The sequence below is a fragment of the Mobula hypostoma genome, chromosome 9 (assembly GCF_963921235.1).
Source record: "Mobula hypostoma chromosome 9, sMobHyp1.1, whole genome shotgun sequence".
Lineage (NCBI taxonomy): Eukaryota > Metazoa > Chordata > Chondrichthyes > Myliobatiformes > Myliobatidae > Mobula > Mobula hypostoma.
The window spans coordinates 118,993,011-119,009,436 of record NC_086105.1 but is presented as its reverse complement, the minus strand read 5'-3'; the positions used below and the strand labels follow the sequence as shown (position 1 = coordinate 119,009,436).

The 16,426-nt window shown below is 39.9% G+C and overlaps 1 protein-coding gene across 15 annotated transcripts in view; it reads right to left on the bottom strand.

The window, feature by feature from the left end:
• rbfox1 (RNA binding fox-1 homolog 1) overlaps window positions 1-16,426 on the bottom strand; it is a 1,583,823-nt gene that overhangs the window by 288,412 nt on the left and 1,278,985 nt on the right. The window lies entirely within an intron of this gene.

Sequence of the window (16,426 nt, the reverse complement as noted above, 5' to 3'; positions counted from 1 at the left end):
TGAAAGACTTTGCTAAAATTTCAAAAATGCTCAAAATGAAGCAGAAATAAATTGCTGGGCAAAAGAATCTTTTATTCAACCCAAAGTCATGAAGGTAATGTATAAATACTAGTTCAACTTATCCAGATCTTAGACCATGATAAAAAAAGAAAAGGTAATAAGACTGGAGAAATAAAAATGTGGCTTATTATTGGTAATGATAGCGAATATTAAATAAACTAGTAATCTCTTGGATTTGTAAATCATATTTACAGAGAAAACCAGCACAATTTTCTCACAGAGACATGCTCAAAGAAAGTTTGACAAAGCAAGGAAGCAGAATATCCAATCAATAAGCCAAACGCTCAATCAAAATGATAAGTCTTAAGAAGCATTGTAGAGGAAGCGAGAGATATAGAGAGGTGGCAAGATTAGGAAATGAATTCCAGGACACTGACATTGGGCTGCTGAAGGTATGGCAAAAGAAAATGGAGCTATTAAGCTCAGACAACAGGAATTCTGCAGATGCTGGAAATTCAAGCAACACACATCAAAGTTGCTGGTGAACGCAGCAGGCCAAGCAGCATCTGTAGGAAGAGGTGCAGTCGACGTTTCAGGCCGAGACCCTTCGTCTGGACTAACTGAAGGAAGAGTGAGTAAGGGATTTGAAAGTTGGAGGGGGAGGGGGAGATCCAAAATGATAGGAGAAGACAGGAGGGGGAGGGATGGAGCCAAGAGCTGGACAGGTGATAGGCAAAAGGGGATACGAGAGGATCATGGGACAGGAGGTCCAGAAGAAAGACAAGTGGGGGGGGGACACAGAGGATGGGCAAGAGGTATATTCAGAGGGACAGAGGGAGAAAAAGGGGAGTGAGAGAAAGAATGTGTGCATAAAAATAAGTAACAGATGGGGTACGAGGGGGAGGTGGGGCCTAGCGGAAGTTAGAGAAGTCATGCCATCAGGTTGGAGGCTACCCAGATGGAATATAAGGTGTTGTTCCTCCAACCTGAGTGTGGCTTCATCTTTACAGTAGAGGAGGCCGTGGATAGACATGTCAGAATGGGAATGGGATGTGGAATTAAAATGTGTGGCCACTGGGAGATCCTGCTTTCTCTGGCGGACAGAGCGTAGATGTTCAGCAAAGCGGTCTCCCAGTCTGCGTCGGGTCTCGCCAATATATAAAAGGCCACATCGGGAGCACCGGACGCAGTATATCACCTCAGTCGACTCACAGGTGAAGTTTTGCCTCACCTGGAAGGACTGTTTGGGGCCCTGAATGGTGGTAAGGGAGGAAGTGTAAGGGCATAGAGATGATCAGCATGATGAACCAATCAAACTCTAAGATCACTGAGTGGCCAAAGTTGCTGGAGAGTGAACAGTTTGGAGTGTTACAAAAGTAAAATCAGAAAATTCAGGCAGCAAATCAGACAGTCTCTGTGGAAAGAAAAACAATAAATGTTTTGAGTCAGTGACCCCTCATCAGATTCTGAATATTTCAGAATTTTTCATTTTTATTTTAAATTCTCAACATCTGCCTCTTTTCTTAAATTTCCTTGGAGGGTAGAATTTAGAGAAAGAAAATGACAAAACTCAGCGGGGATTTGAAAACAAAGATGATAACTTTAAAATATATGTGCTTATCCAGGAGCCAACATTAAAAAAAACAAACACAGTAGGTAAACGGATAACATAATAAAGGGCATAACAGGAAGAGTGGGATTGACTTTAAAAGCATTAAAGATAGAAGGTCAGGAATGCATCATAGTCAAGTCTTAAGATTTGTGATCAGTAGCTATTTTTTCCCGGAAATATGACATTAAGATTTTGCATCATCTGGTTTAGTTTTAGATGGTTGCCAGTAAGAGGAATGGAATGACTAACTATCACTAAAGACTCCAGTAAATTTCTACAGATGTACCATGGAGAGCATTCTAAATGGTTGCATCATCATCTGGTATGAAAGGGCCACTGAACAGGATTGGAAAAAGCTGCAGAGTGTTGTAAACTCAGGCAGAGACACTCGCCTCTCCAATATTGAGGACATCTTCAAAAGGCAACGCCTCAAAAATGTGGCATTCATCATTAACGGCCCCAACACCCAGGACATGCTCTCTTCTCATTATTACCATCAGAGAGGAGGTACAGGAGCCTGTTGACACACACTCAACATTTGAGGAACAGCTTTTTCCTCCCCGCCGTCAGATTTCTGAACAGAAAATGAACCATCTCATGAACATTACCTCATTATCTTAGCTCTCTTTTTGCACTACTTGTTTAATTTACCTTTAATATATATTTATTATGATAAGTTATTGTATTTTTTTATGGATTGTACTGTACTGCTGCTGCTGCAAAAGAACAAATTTCATGATATACGTCACTGATAATAAATTTGATTCCAATTCTCTTTGGAGCAAAGAGCTGAAATGCAAACGTGATCCAAAGGTAACTGATCTCAGTAGCAATACAGCATTAACTAGGTGTGGCATCAAGAGGTCCTGGTAAAACTGAAGTCAATGTATCAAAGGGAAAATGCTTCAATGGCTGATAGCATGCATTATATAAAGGGAGATAGATGATTGTTCTTGTTTGTCATCCAGTTCCCAAGAATACTGCAAGAGCTCCTCCAGGCAGTGTCCTCAGTTCAACTACTTTCAGCTGTTTCCTCAGTGACTTTCCTTCCAAACCAGTAGAGGGGATAGTCACAGAGGATTATGCAATGTTTAATTCCAGTCACACCTGAAGCAAATGAAGCAGCTCTCCTCTGCAAGACCTGAATCGTCATGTCACAAAAGTGCCAATGGCAATCCAACAAGAGAGAATCTCTCCACCTATGCTTGAAATTGCATGATATTATTGTCACTGAGTCTCCACCAGCAATATCCTCAAGAAACCTGAACTCACTCACATAATTCATGTTTAACTTAACCAACAATCAGTTTTGTGAATAGGCCTGAACTGGATCTAAGTGTGGAGAGCTTAGTGCCTAATTTTGACAGCTATCCCGCATGGCAATAATACACCCCAACCACGGTGGCAAAGAATGAATCAGCATCAGAATCTGGTTTAGTATCACCGGTCTATGTCAGGTTTCATAGTTGCAAAGTACAGTTATTATCAAAGAATGTATAAATCATACAACTTTGAGATATGTTTGTTTACAGGGAGCCACAAAGCAAGAAATCCGAAGGAATCTAATAAAAAAAAATAAAGACCAGCACCCAATGCACAAGAGTAAGAGGAAAAAAAGCAAAAAATCATGCAAACAATGGAAACGGGCAACACCATTCCAAACCAATTGAGCCCTTAGATCCGAACCCCAGAGCTGCCCGGAAAGGCCCAAAGCCTTGGCATCAGCTCATCATATTAGCAGGCATGAAGCATTGCAGCCAGTGCATTCGTCGTAGCCTCAGCACCATGGGGAGAAGAGTGAACAACATGGAGAGTGAGTGAAATCAACTCTAACCTTGATACCAATATCCTGTCTTTCCAGCCTACCTGGGCCAGTGTTTAGATTGTCCAAACAGCATATTGTACCTTGCATTAGGACTGAGCACCACTGCAGCAAAACGCTCCGACCTGGACCATGCAACCCAGTGACTTGCTCCAGGCCCAGATTTCACTGCCTAGCCTGAAGCCACTCTCAAACTCTTCAAATTAGCTTGGCACCCAGGGCAATCCAACCTCACACCCAGACCAGCTGCATGGGCATTGGAACTTCTGTACCTTGACTTCTCTCTAAATGGCTCATGCCATCTGCGTCAATTCTGCAACGTACCAGCACAGCTCATTCCTTGACTCACTTCACCTTCGCTTGCCTCTTCATTGTTTGTGGTGATAATTTACCAGAACTTACTTCAGAAAAAGTGTTATGAGTAATGTTTTTAGTCGAATTTCTTGACTTTTGAACCACCAGTGAGCTGTTGCATGCATTCGGTACCGCCATCTTAAACCAGAATGTTGTGAAATTTGTTAGTTTGGCAGCAGCAGAATAATGCAATACATAATAATGGAAAAACAACGTCAATTACAGTAAGTATATACATTAAATAGTTAAATTAAGTAAGTAGTGCAAAAATAGCAATAAAAAAGTAATGAGGTAGTGTTCATGGACCCAACTTTAATTCAGAAATCAGATGGCAGAGGGGAAGAAGGTGTTCCTGATCGTTGAGTACATACCTTCAGGCTTCCGTACCACCTTCCTGATTGTAGCAATGAGAACAAGGCATGATCTGGGTGATGGGGGTCCTTAATGATAGATGGTTTAAAACAATTAATATTGTTTTAAACCTTCTCATACCTATTGGTTGCTGAGATTCTACTTAGAGCTGAGGTAGAGGTATCTCTTTTATGAGGATGGTAAAATAATGACAACTCATTTTAAACCTCTTAAAATTGGCTGAAATACTTATTTATCTGTTTATATATTTATTTGTTTGTTTATTGTTTTAATTGTTTTTGCACAGTTTGCAAACTTATGCACATTGCTTGTCAGTATTTGTGTGTAGTTGTTCATTTAGTCTATGGCATTGTGTTTCTTTGTTCTATTGTGTAAGCCTGCAAGCAAATGAAGCTCAGGGTAGTAAATGGTGATGTATATGCACTTTGATATTAAATTCACTTTGAACTTTGAAATATAGGTCAATCTGGGAAATTATTTTTATAATGCAGCCACGACTATTTCTCTGACTGTTGTATTTTTAGTGAATAATTTTGTTTTATTTGGTTCTCGAAAACGAAAATCACGAGAAGTGCAGGAAGGAATTGGCAACGTAGGCTTGATGGAAGAATGGAAAAAGTCGATGCAGCCCAGCAGGTAAGTTTGGTAATGAAACAAAATGAATGAACGTTCAGCCTGGCAAAATATTGAACAGTACATTGGCCCAACTGGCTTGCAGAATATCAGTGGGAAACTTTCCAATGCAGGATACAGGGAATATATGGTAAATCGTTAACAGAAAGCATCAATGAATAAAGCCTGAAGGTAAACAGAATAATCAAACTAGAGTTTAAGAAGGAAGCATGTGATAAAGTTAGAGATCAGAATACAATCACTGGTATTGCTGCCTCTTTTGATCATGTTTCAAGATTCTTTGTCATTCTTTTACAGATCCTCCCCGAATGGGCAGCCTGTATATATACAAGTGAGTGTTGAAGAGACCAGTCTGATGGATGGGAATGGATTTATTGCTGTGGATTGCAAGCACCTTCTGATGTGGGAACAGGATATTTGCACACATTGTGTCTCTTCATTTCCCCCCACTCCTAAGCTGCAACAACTGGGGTCTAATTGAGTTGATCTGGGAGCATTGACCAGACTCACTTGCTCATCCACTGACTCACTGAAGTTACCTGATGGCCACTTCTCCTGTGCCAGCTCACCTCCCCGTCACTGCTGTTTCTATGATTCTCTCTAACACACTGTTTTTGGTCACCTTGAACAAAGCCTTATGAACAGTTTGGGTTAAGAACAGTTGTGAGGAATGCAGCCCTGTCATAAGCTGGGGACTGCTTGTACTAGAAAGAATGTGGAATAAGAGTAAGATTCTATGTTTTGTAACTTCAGGAGGGATAGACTTCAGCAAACCTTCACTAAGGATCTGAATAACAGTTGAAGAGATTTCAGATCTCTGCATTTAAGTTACAGCGGATGAATCAGAGAACCCCTGCAGAAATAGCCCATTAATGAAACGCCAATAATCTTGCATCCAATTGTGTAGAAATCCTAATGGTCCAACACCTGCTTCACTCACTAGTCCATAAAGTGCCCTGGGAATATGAAGTGGTGTGTGCAGCCAGAGCTGGGAGTCCCATCTGTGGATTGCCAGAGACTGGACTGTGGATCCAGACTAAGATCTAGAACACCAAGGTCAGAAACATACCTAGATTTGCTGCTAGAATCCTGGTCCATAGTACTTACATATTTCCACTCTCTTTAAATGTGCTGGCTTCACTGGAAAATGTATTACATAACTGTGTAACAGATAAAGAAAATTTATTAAACCTGTGTTTGGTTGAGGAAGCTTTAGAAAGGGTACAGAGGAGATTCCCCAGAACACTGCCTGGATTAGACAGCAAGTCTTATGAGAAGCGAACTAGGGCTTTTCTCTTTGGAGTGATGGAGTATGAGAGGTGACTTGATAGAGGTGTACAAAATGATCAGAGGTATAGATCGAGTGGATAGCCAGAGACATTTTCCCAGGATGGAAATGGCTAACACAGGAGTCGTAATTTTAAGGTGATGGGAGGAAAGTACAGGAGGGTTGTCAGAGGTAAGTTTTTTTTACACAGAGAGTGTGTAGGTGTATGGAACAAACACTTTGCCAGGGGTGGTGGTAGAGGCAGAGGCAGTCTTATTAATAGAATTGGAATTCAATAGTCCAGAAAAAGGTCAGAATGGCACCATCATAGTTTCAAGGGCATCTGATAATGAGAGTTTTACTGTACATTGTTGAAGTTAAGCTAAGAGTTCTTAGGCAATGTAAGTGAGAAATGATTGAGCTGAGTTTCTGTTTGCCTCCTTCCGAACCTCATATAGCAAGCAACTTATTTGGTTCCATCATTAAAAACGGAGAATTTTTGGGATGGTTCCTTGATAGGTCTTTCTCTTGTGGTTGAGAACAATGAGTATCAAAGCCGCAGACGTGGATAGTTAACCTGCCAGCTTTATACTGTATATTGTGAGGTAACCAAGCAATACAAGGAGAAAAGCCATCAAAATAGCAGTGCTTAAATCACACTGGGGTAAGTGTACATATTTTATATATATACACACACACACACAAAAGTACATACATACTTTGTGCTAAGAAATGAACGCAAATAGCATTGTTTGAATTTGGGGTCAACATCAGTAGTAGGGCCAGACAGATAATTTTATGTTGGCAGCTTTTGTGACCTCCTGTCTCATTTTTGTTTAACTTCAACGGAACAGTAAGCCTAGCAAGGTATAATACTTGCTGCCAATTTGCAATCACCCATTTTACATTGGTGCCAAAATCAAATTTCACAGCCGATGAGTCTGATTGTGAATGCTCACCTTGCTGCCAGGCTGAATGTTCGTCACACTGTGAAATCAATAAGGCTATTGATTCATATCAAGCATCATCTCCCCAAGTGTTTGCTTGGACTGCATCCGGAGACATTTAAGAAGTATCCAGTTCTGGGAACCAGACTTCAGAAGGACGTGAAGGTTTTGGAGAGAGGATAGTTAAGATTTACTGGAATGATTCCAGTGATGAGGGATTATAGTTACATGGACAGAGTAGAAATGCTGGAATCTTTCCCTCACAACAGAGGAGGCTAATAGGAGAGTCATTAGGTGAATTTAAAATTGTTAAGGGAAATAGCACAAAAATTGGAAATCTGGCCCAATTAGTGTAAAAAGATGTAAATGCCAATCAACGAATCAAATGCAATATGATATATTCTTGTTTTATGATATTTTTGTCAGAGTTGATTACATTACAATGATCCCTACACACAGTGGCCACTTCACTAGGTACATCTGTACACCTGCTTATTAATGCAAATATCTGATCAGTCAATCATATGGCTGCAACTCAATGTGCAAAAACGTGCAGACATGGTCAAGAAATTCATTTCTTGCTCAGAACAAACATCAGAATGGGAAAGAAATGAGATTCAAAAGGCTTTGACTGTGGAATGATTGTTTGCCAGAAGGGGTGGTTTGAGTATCTCAGAAACTGCTGATCTCCTGAGATTTTCATACGCAAGAGTCTCTAGAGCTTACAGTGAATGGTGCAAAGAACAATTTTAAAAATCCAATGAGCACCAGTTTTGTGGGTGAAAATACCTTGCTAATGAGAGAGGTCAGAGGAGAATGGCTAGACTGATTCAAGCTTAGAGGAAGGCGTGATTAACTTAAATAACCACATGTTACAACAGTAGTATGCAGAAGACCATTTCTAAACACACAGCACGTCAACCCTTGAAGTGGGTGTCGACAGCAGCAGAAGCCCATGAACATATTAAGTCACGTTGTTTAATTAACAGCTGTGGGAAATGGCTCAGCCCTGTTAAAGACAGGAGATCAAAGAAAGCAGGAGCAAAGTGTGAAAGCAAAGAAATGAGGGAGGACAGGCAAACCAAGGCAGGATGATTAGGTCTGGTTTTAATGATCAAATGTTCAAAGTAAATTTATTATCAAAGTACATACTGTAAATGTCACCATATACAACCTCGAGATTTGTTTTCTTGCGGGCATACAGTAACAATAATAGAGCCTGTGAAAGACTGCAACCAACAGGGTGGACAACCAAAAAGACAATAAACTCTGTAAATACAAAAACTAATAATAAATAAATATCGAGGACATGAGGGTGTTTCCTGAACTACAAAATAGCTTAGTGAAGTGAGGATGAAATGGGTGTATGACACTCAGCTGGGTCTCAGGTCTGGCCCACAAATGGGGACCAGTCAGAGGCTATGACTGAAACTTATGCCTTAGAAGGCAGACAATGGTCATAAAGTAAAATTCAAAGAGTAAACTGTGAGTGATTTATAAAATGTGGTGCTGATATTCCAGCAAATTCCCTGTAAATCATGCAGGATTCACCACTTTCAGAAACTGCTCCTCATTTTATTGCAAGGATGTTATGAAGTTCATATGTTGCATATTTCTGATGTAACTTTTGGGTCATGGTTAAGGTTATTGGCAAAGAAATGAAAGGAAACTTCCTTGATGGAATATGTGGTTAGGATTTAGGAAGCTTTCCCTGTCTGGTTACTCCATGTAGAATTAGCAGAGCACTGCAAAATAAGAATGGAAAAGAAGTGAAAAGGTCAGGGAAAGTTCCAGCAAGTGGGGTTGCTATTCAAGTGTGTTAGATTGAGTTAATAGTCCAAATCTTCATTCAGTGGTGTGCATGTCACTAACTTGGAAAGAAATGCCTATATGTTTTCCTTTTATGGAACTGAAGATGTATTTATTTTCCAAATTGATCACTATTTCCAGGTTATTTTATTTCACTCGAGATCTTCAAATAGTCACTTTCTTCTGTGAATCATTCTTGTGCACTGAGCACCAATCCCCATACAAGGGGAATCCTGAGCACATTTGAAGGGAAAATTGGATCTTGTTGGTTGGAATATTGGACATTCCTGGAACAACATGGTCAGCAGAGAACTTGATGGGTTTGCTGGTAATTTATGTATTTGTTCTTATGTTCATCCTTGAGCATCTCTTCACATCCTGCATTATTAGACTGTCCCAGAAATGTCAGCTCTCCAATCTATACCCCTCACTCTATGATTATCCCCACTGAAAATAATGGAACTTATCCATCCCTCCTCATACTATTAGTAGATACCCCCAAACCTCCCCTATCATGACCGTCCAACAGTTTCTCTTCCACTTCATTACCTCTATCCCTCTCTGTCCTTCTAACATGCCTGGCTCCTGGGTTTTGCACCCTTCCTTCAGTTACAGGTTATGATACTAAATTCAGTTCTAAAGTGAGAATCACTTGATCTGCTGCTCCTGAGACCTTGAGCCTTTGGATAGAATGAAACCAATAGCAGACCTTCAGCAACCAGATCATTAATATCCCATCACTGTAATGGCCATCTTGCATGTGGCTTAGAGCACACTCGGATTTCTAGGCAATAGTAATCACACAAGAGACATTTTGGAACTTTAAGTCCATTCTAACCTTGCAAGAAGAATGCTATCATTCTATAACCCTACTCTCTCCTCTAGGTAGGCCTTTTTTCTATGAAGAACTAATCCAATTCCATATTGAAAGCAATTTTAAAAATCTGAAGAAAGAAATCAGCAGGTCAAGCCGCATCTGTAGGAGGAAAGGAATCATTGACAGTTCAGGTTGAAACTCAACATCAAGTTTTGTTTGTTGCTCTGTATTCCAGTATCTGCAATCTCTTATGTCTCTGTGTCTTCACTTTGAAAGCCATAATTGCATCTGCAACCTCCTACCCTTTCAGACAATGCACTTCACACTAACCACTAATTGCCCAAACAGGTTTTTTTCATGTTTTTTATAATTCTTAACCCATTCACCTTAGATCTTTGCCTTTTGTATCTGGCTCTTCCCCTAGAAGGAACACTTCCTCTCCATTCGCATATCACACTTACTCTCAGGCTACGTCCACACTTGACCGGATAAATCCGTAACCAAAGCTTTTTCTCTTTGTTTTGACCCCCTGTCCACACTGAAATGGCGTTTTCCTCCCCCAAAAATGGAGCTTTTCTAAAACGCTCTCCAGAGTGTTTAAATCTGAAAACGCCGGTTGGGTGTGGTAGTGTGTACGGGATAACCGGAGCTTTTTAAAAACGTTATTACAATGTGCCGGAACAGCGCTGCATTTCATTGTTTTCTTGAACGCAACCTCCAACACCACAACAATATCTGACAATAGATGTGTAACAGCCTAATGTAACATTGTATGGAAATACGATAACACTGATGCAGGCATGTTTTACACATTTAACAAGTTGCTTTATTAATGTATTGCTTGCGCAAACATTCAATTACTGCAATTGTCACTACTTCCAAAATGTCATTTTTAAGTAGTAGCTTATGTTTGACATAGACATGAAAATGTTAAGGCAAAAAAAGGAAAATTGTAAGTTTCACTTTTACTCAAGTAAAAATAAAATCACTTTTGCCCAGTAACTCGTTCTATTGCACACGTTAAATACAGCAAAATAATTCAGAAAGACATGGCAAAAGTAAAGGCAAACAAATGAGGTAACAGCAAATTTCACTTTTGCCCAGTAACAATTTATTGCATTTAGTTGTAGCTGTCGTCCCTTTCATCGGTGAAGAGACTATGGCTGTAGGAAATGTTTCCAGGGTGACCCCTCTCTGGGAGTGGGGAAGATATTGGTGGGGCCACCCGGGGGTCTGTGTGTCCGTTATGTGCAGCTACTGTAGTGGCTGTGAGGCTGGTATTGCGGCAGTGAAAAGTCCTGGGAGGGAGCCATCATATACCTCATCATTGCAAATTCTTCCGCAACAGAGTTAGTCAGTTTTTCAATGTTCGTTGGCAGCAGGGTCATACTGTCTGTGAACTCCCTGTCAGTTGCCTCCATACGCTCCAGTATTTGTTTTTTTAGTTTTAAGCCCTCCTGTGCGAGAGCCAACAGCTGTCTGTCGTTTGGCAATTTCCTTTTAAGTTTTTCTAGTCTGTAACTGGACAAACTTGGTAAACTGCACCAAGTATGCCATTTCCTCTTCACTTGTTTTCTGTAGATGTGTCCTGTGCATGCCCAGTAGGAGAAGATTTGCCCAAATACCCATTATAAAGTGGACGGAGGTATTTACAAAAATGCCCAGTGTGGACGCCTATTGTTTTTACGCGAAACCGGTGTTTTCAAAATTATCTGGTCTAGTGTGGACATAGCCTCAGTATTTCTGATTCAAGGAAACAGTCAAATTTCTCTAAATTTTTCCTGAGAAATTCCTCATTTCTGGAGCCATCTTAGTAAATATTTTCAGTGTTCTGTCCAAGGTTTTCCCATCCTTCCTGTAATACGCTGACCATAAGTGGATTCAATACTCTGCTCACCACCAACCAATTTGAAAAAGGTTCATCATGACTCCAATGCTTTTCCATTACATCCGTCAATTCATGAAACTTTTTCCATTTGCTTTTCTAACTTGTCAAGCCATTTTCAAATATCTAACCACATAGGCATGCTGAATCACAAACAAGAGAAAACCTGGAGATGCTGGAAATCAAAGTAATGCACACAAAATACTGGGAGAACTCAGCAGGCCAGGCAGCATCTATGGAAAATAGTAAACAGTTGACGCTTCAGGCTGAAACCTTTCACCGTTCATCAGGACAGAAACGCGGAATCTTCATTTTTTTGTGTTCCCTTGAGGTAAAGTAGCCTTAAAAGCATAAAAGGCTGGAGTTTGTTGTTTATGTCAGTAGTTCCATGCAGAACTGTCCATACTTATTTCCATAAGTTCAGAAGTTCTCAGCAAAAGTCCAAATCTTTTGACCTAGCTTTGCGGACAATATCATGATTTCCCTTAGGATTCAATTCCAATAGCCTCATCAACTACTTTTATCTCCTCATTTTAGTTCTTATACAAACTCCTGTTGGTTTCCATTAATTTATCTATTCTCATCCAAGTGACTGGTAATTCTGGTCTTAATTGCATTTCTACAGACTTCCTCATTATGAACGTTAAACTGGCTGGCGATAGTTGTTGAGATTACCTTTTGGAGCCCTGTGTGAAAGTATTGCTGCACTGCAGTACCGAGTGACTGCATGACTAAACTGAAAATCATGTGAACAAAAGGTAAAGTACAATACAGGGAGTTATAGTATGCTTAAAGTAAAACTTCCATTCTGCTTCCTTAAAGCACCATTCTGTTTCCTCAACCTTTTCTTCAAATCTTACTTGATGTTACCACATTCAAATGGTCTCCAATATATTTCTTTCAAGAAGCTATGTTCACTCCTCATTCTCCCACCTCTTTCCCTTTCAAGGATACATTTTGTTGAGACTGAATACACCCCATTATAGTGAGATTATAGCGAGAAACCAAAGTTTGAGAGATATGTTTGAGAAGATCAAAACAATGTAACATTGGAAGGATGTTCAAAGTATTGCTTGGGATTCAGCAGTACAATTTCCTATCTTTTTTGAAACAAATATAAAGTTAATAATTCAAATCTAATCTTAGGAGCCGACCATTCTAATCAAAAACAACCTACTATGTCTCCTAAGGGCTTATGAAATAGTGCAGTTAAATGAAACGTTCTCAAAAATGAGTATGCAGTGGATGAATGTTATCACGTGTCTTCTTCATCCGTAAAAAATGTTTTCAGTCTTAATGCAGCTGTGCAAGGAATCCCACCACCAAGCAAATATTTCCCTCTTCCCCCACGCCCACTTTCTGTTTTCCATAGGGATTGCTCCTTACATGACGCTCTTGTCCACTTGTCCCTCCCACTGATCTCCCTCCTGGCACTTATCCTGACAAGCGGAACAAGTGCTTCACCTGCTTTTACACCTCCTCCTCCACTACCATTCAGGGCCTCAAGCTGTCCTTCCAGGTGAAGCGACACTTCACCTGTGAGTCTGTTGGGGTCATCTACTGTATCCATTGCTCCCAATGTGGCCTCCTGTATATTGGTGAGACCCGGCATAGATAGGGAGACCACTTCACCAAGCACCTACACTCCATCCACCAGAAGAAGCGGAATCTCCCAGTGACCACCCATTTTAATTCCACGTCCCATTCCCATTCCGACATGTCCATCCATGGCCTCCTCCACTGTCATGATGAACCCACACTCAGGTTGGAGGAACAACACCTTATATTCCATTTGGGTAGCCTCCAACCTGATGGCATGAACATCGATTTCTCAAACTTCCAGTAACGGCACCCCCCTCTCCTTCACCATTCCTCATCTCCCTTTCCCTCTCTCACCTTAAATCCTTGCCTGCCCATCGCCTACCTCTGGTGCTCCTCCCCAGCTTTTCTTTCTTTCTTGGCCTTCTGTCCTCTCCTATCAGACTCCCTCTTCTCCAGCCCTGTATCCCTTTTACCAATCCATTCCCCAGCTCTTTACTTCACCTCTCTCCTTCCTGGTTTCGCCTATCACCTTGTGTTTCTCCCTCCCCTACTTTTTCACTCTACCCCTCATTTTTTTTCAGTTACTGCTGAACTATCTCAGTTCAAAATGTCGACTGTACTCTTTTCCATAGATAATGCCTGGCCTACTGAATTCCTCCAGCATTTTGTGTATTTGCAAGGAACACACATACTCAGAGCTCAAGACATTTCTATTGGTTCAAGGCTATAGGTCGAATTTTCATCAGGAAAAACCAAGGACTGATGGATATAGCATGCTAAGTTTGAAATATTTATTTCACTGCACATTTGTAGCTTTATCTGCATATATTTCCAGCACCATTTAATCTTACTGTTGCTATTAAAAGTTATTTACATTTCATTCCAATGCTCTTTGCACTGATGGATTGCTCCTAAGTTAGCCCAAATAGGTGAAGATAGTTATGCAACTTGAAATAACATGTGAATTATCAGAAATAACCGGCATCTAACTGAATGATTCAACTTTCTTTAACAACAAGCATTCAGCAAATTTCTGTACATTGATTTAACCTGCACTATCTATCGTTAAAAGTTGCCACACAGGCCAGGCAATTGTATATTCTGAATAAATTTCAATCTTCCCATGTCCTAATTCTCACCTTATAATGTGGTGTTATGGAAAAGAATTTTTGGCTTACTAGTTAAAATTGATGCAGAGAAATTCAGCTTTCTGGGATTCTGCTAGTATAATGTTTTATGCCATATTTCTTAATAATCACATTTATATGCTGATCTAAAAAGGAACTCTTTAAATTGTCTCAGAAAATCCTAATGCACCTTCAAGCGCTGATTTGTAAAGTACTAAAGTATCAAGTGAAATAATCAATTCTTTGTATTGTTTAAATTATCTATTTTCCTCCACTGTAGGCAGGAGAATATAGTTAATCTATGATCAGCTCACTCTGCTTTTGTAAATTTCTGCCTATCTAAACAGTTTAGTTTAGATAGTGTGACATTGCAGTTTGCAATTGAAATCTAACTTCACTTAAAGAGGTGTACTCCTTTGTCAGCTGCGTGTTCTTGGTTTATAATGGATATAATTGTTTTAGATGTGTAGGATGGATTAAAATAATACCCAAGCAAAGTTAATTGTGCCACTTCAATGACATGGAATTGGGTTGGCACCAAATTTTGGGGTCAGAAATTGGTTTTGCCAAATGTCTTTATCTGTTAACTATATTTTACCAACTTTTTGACAGCTTGTGTTGGTGACACTCAGGAAGGTGATGGAGTATCACATGCATGGGGTGGAGTGGGGAGGAAAGGAATGCAAACTCACTCCCTTGAGTCCTCATCACTTCACTCAGCAAACCATTGAAAGACATTGCATTGGCTTGAACATAGAGACCTGCCTCATTCTTTGTTGTAAGGAAACATGGAAAATCTTGAACAACAATTGATCCACTGATAAAATAAACATTGTGCAGAATGTCTGAAGGTAGGAACAAATGGAGGCAGAAAGCTATAATTTATCCTTGTAAGATCAACTGAATTCACAGTACTATGTTTAATCTCCATATGCTCTTTCAATAGATGCACTGTGATAAAATACAGCAAGCTGTCACATCAGCAGCCCAGGCTTTCCTGCATCCAACAAGATATCATTCTGCCTTACAGGGACAAAGTATACCTTCTGATACCTTAGTACAACATATCCTGACATGGTCATTGTGACATATTTGACCATAAGTCAAAAGCATTGTTTTGTTGATATTGTTGTCATGATTTGGATAATGAAAAAACATAAGCATATTTTTGGACTTTGGACTTTGTTGACTGAAGCAAATATCTGTGAGGGCAGAATGGTGGTGGTGCTTCAATGAAACTTGAAGTTCATAGGACCATCACATACAAAACAGCATCAGGCCAGGCAGCATCTATGGAAAAAAGTACAGTCGATGTTTTGGGCCAAAATGTCAACTGTATTTCCTTTCTATAGATGCTGTCTGGCCTGCTGAGTTCCTCCAGCATTTTGTGTCTGTTGCCTGGATTTCCAGCATCTGCAGACTCTCTCTCATTCATATGACCAAGTCTTCCAGATGAAGTATCTTATGTACTTCCTTACTTGCAAGGTAAACAATTAAACACGTCACCTCAATATGTCAGTTTCTTGTTGGTCTAATATCAATGCACTTATAATAAAAACTTCATTAATAAAAGATTGAAATTTATTATAGAATAAAAATAATATGTCTCTTTGGCTCAAATCACACATGGTCTGTCCAGCTCCATTTTGAATGCTACCAAGCATATCACAACTATAGAGGGTCAGACTGACTGCAATGTGTTTCAAGTAACATGCTTAGAGCACTGGTACTCAAAGTTGCCCATTTCTCCAGGGAGAATTTGGCTGTTAAACATAAACTTAAAGTCAAACTTTCTGGGTGGTATCATTTTATTGCCGGTCATAAAGCCAGAGGTAACCCAAGGTTACCTTCAAGTAACAACACATAAAGAAGGCACACTTGTTCTGACCAATGTTGGACTAACATCTACATACAGTTGCACACACCTGACTCAAGAATGTGAAAATCATTATGGTGCAATTTCTGTGCAGAAGATGAGCCATGGTTCTTCTACCTTGGCATTCTTATCACAACCTATTTTTTTTTAACAAAAGGTACAATCTTTCAATCAGGTATGTGTTGGCTATAACCTGAAATGCCAAAACATGGTTCAGTCGTAAAGACAAAAGTGATATCCAAACTCCAATTCACAATCAATAGATCTTCCTACATTAATGAATTCAGCCAATATTAATTAACTAGTAAATACCAAAATAAAATGCAGACAACCCAAAAATATTGTGGCTCCTACTTGTGGACA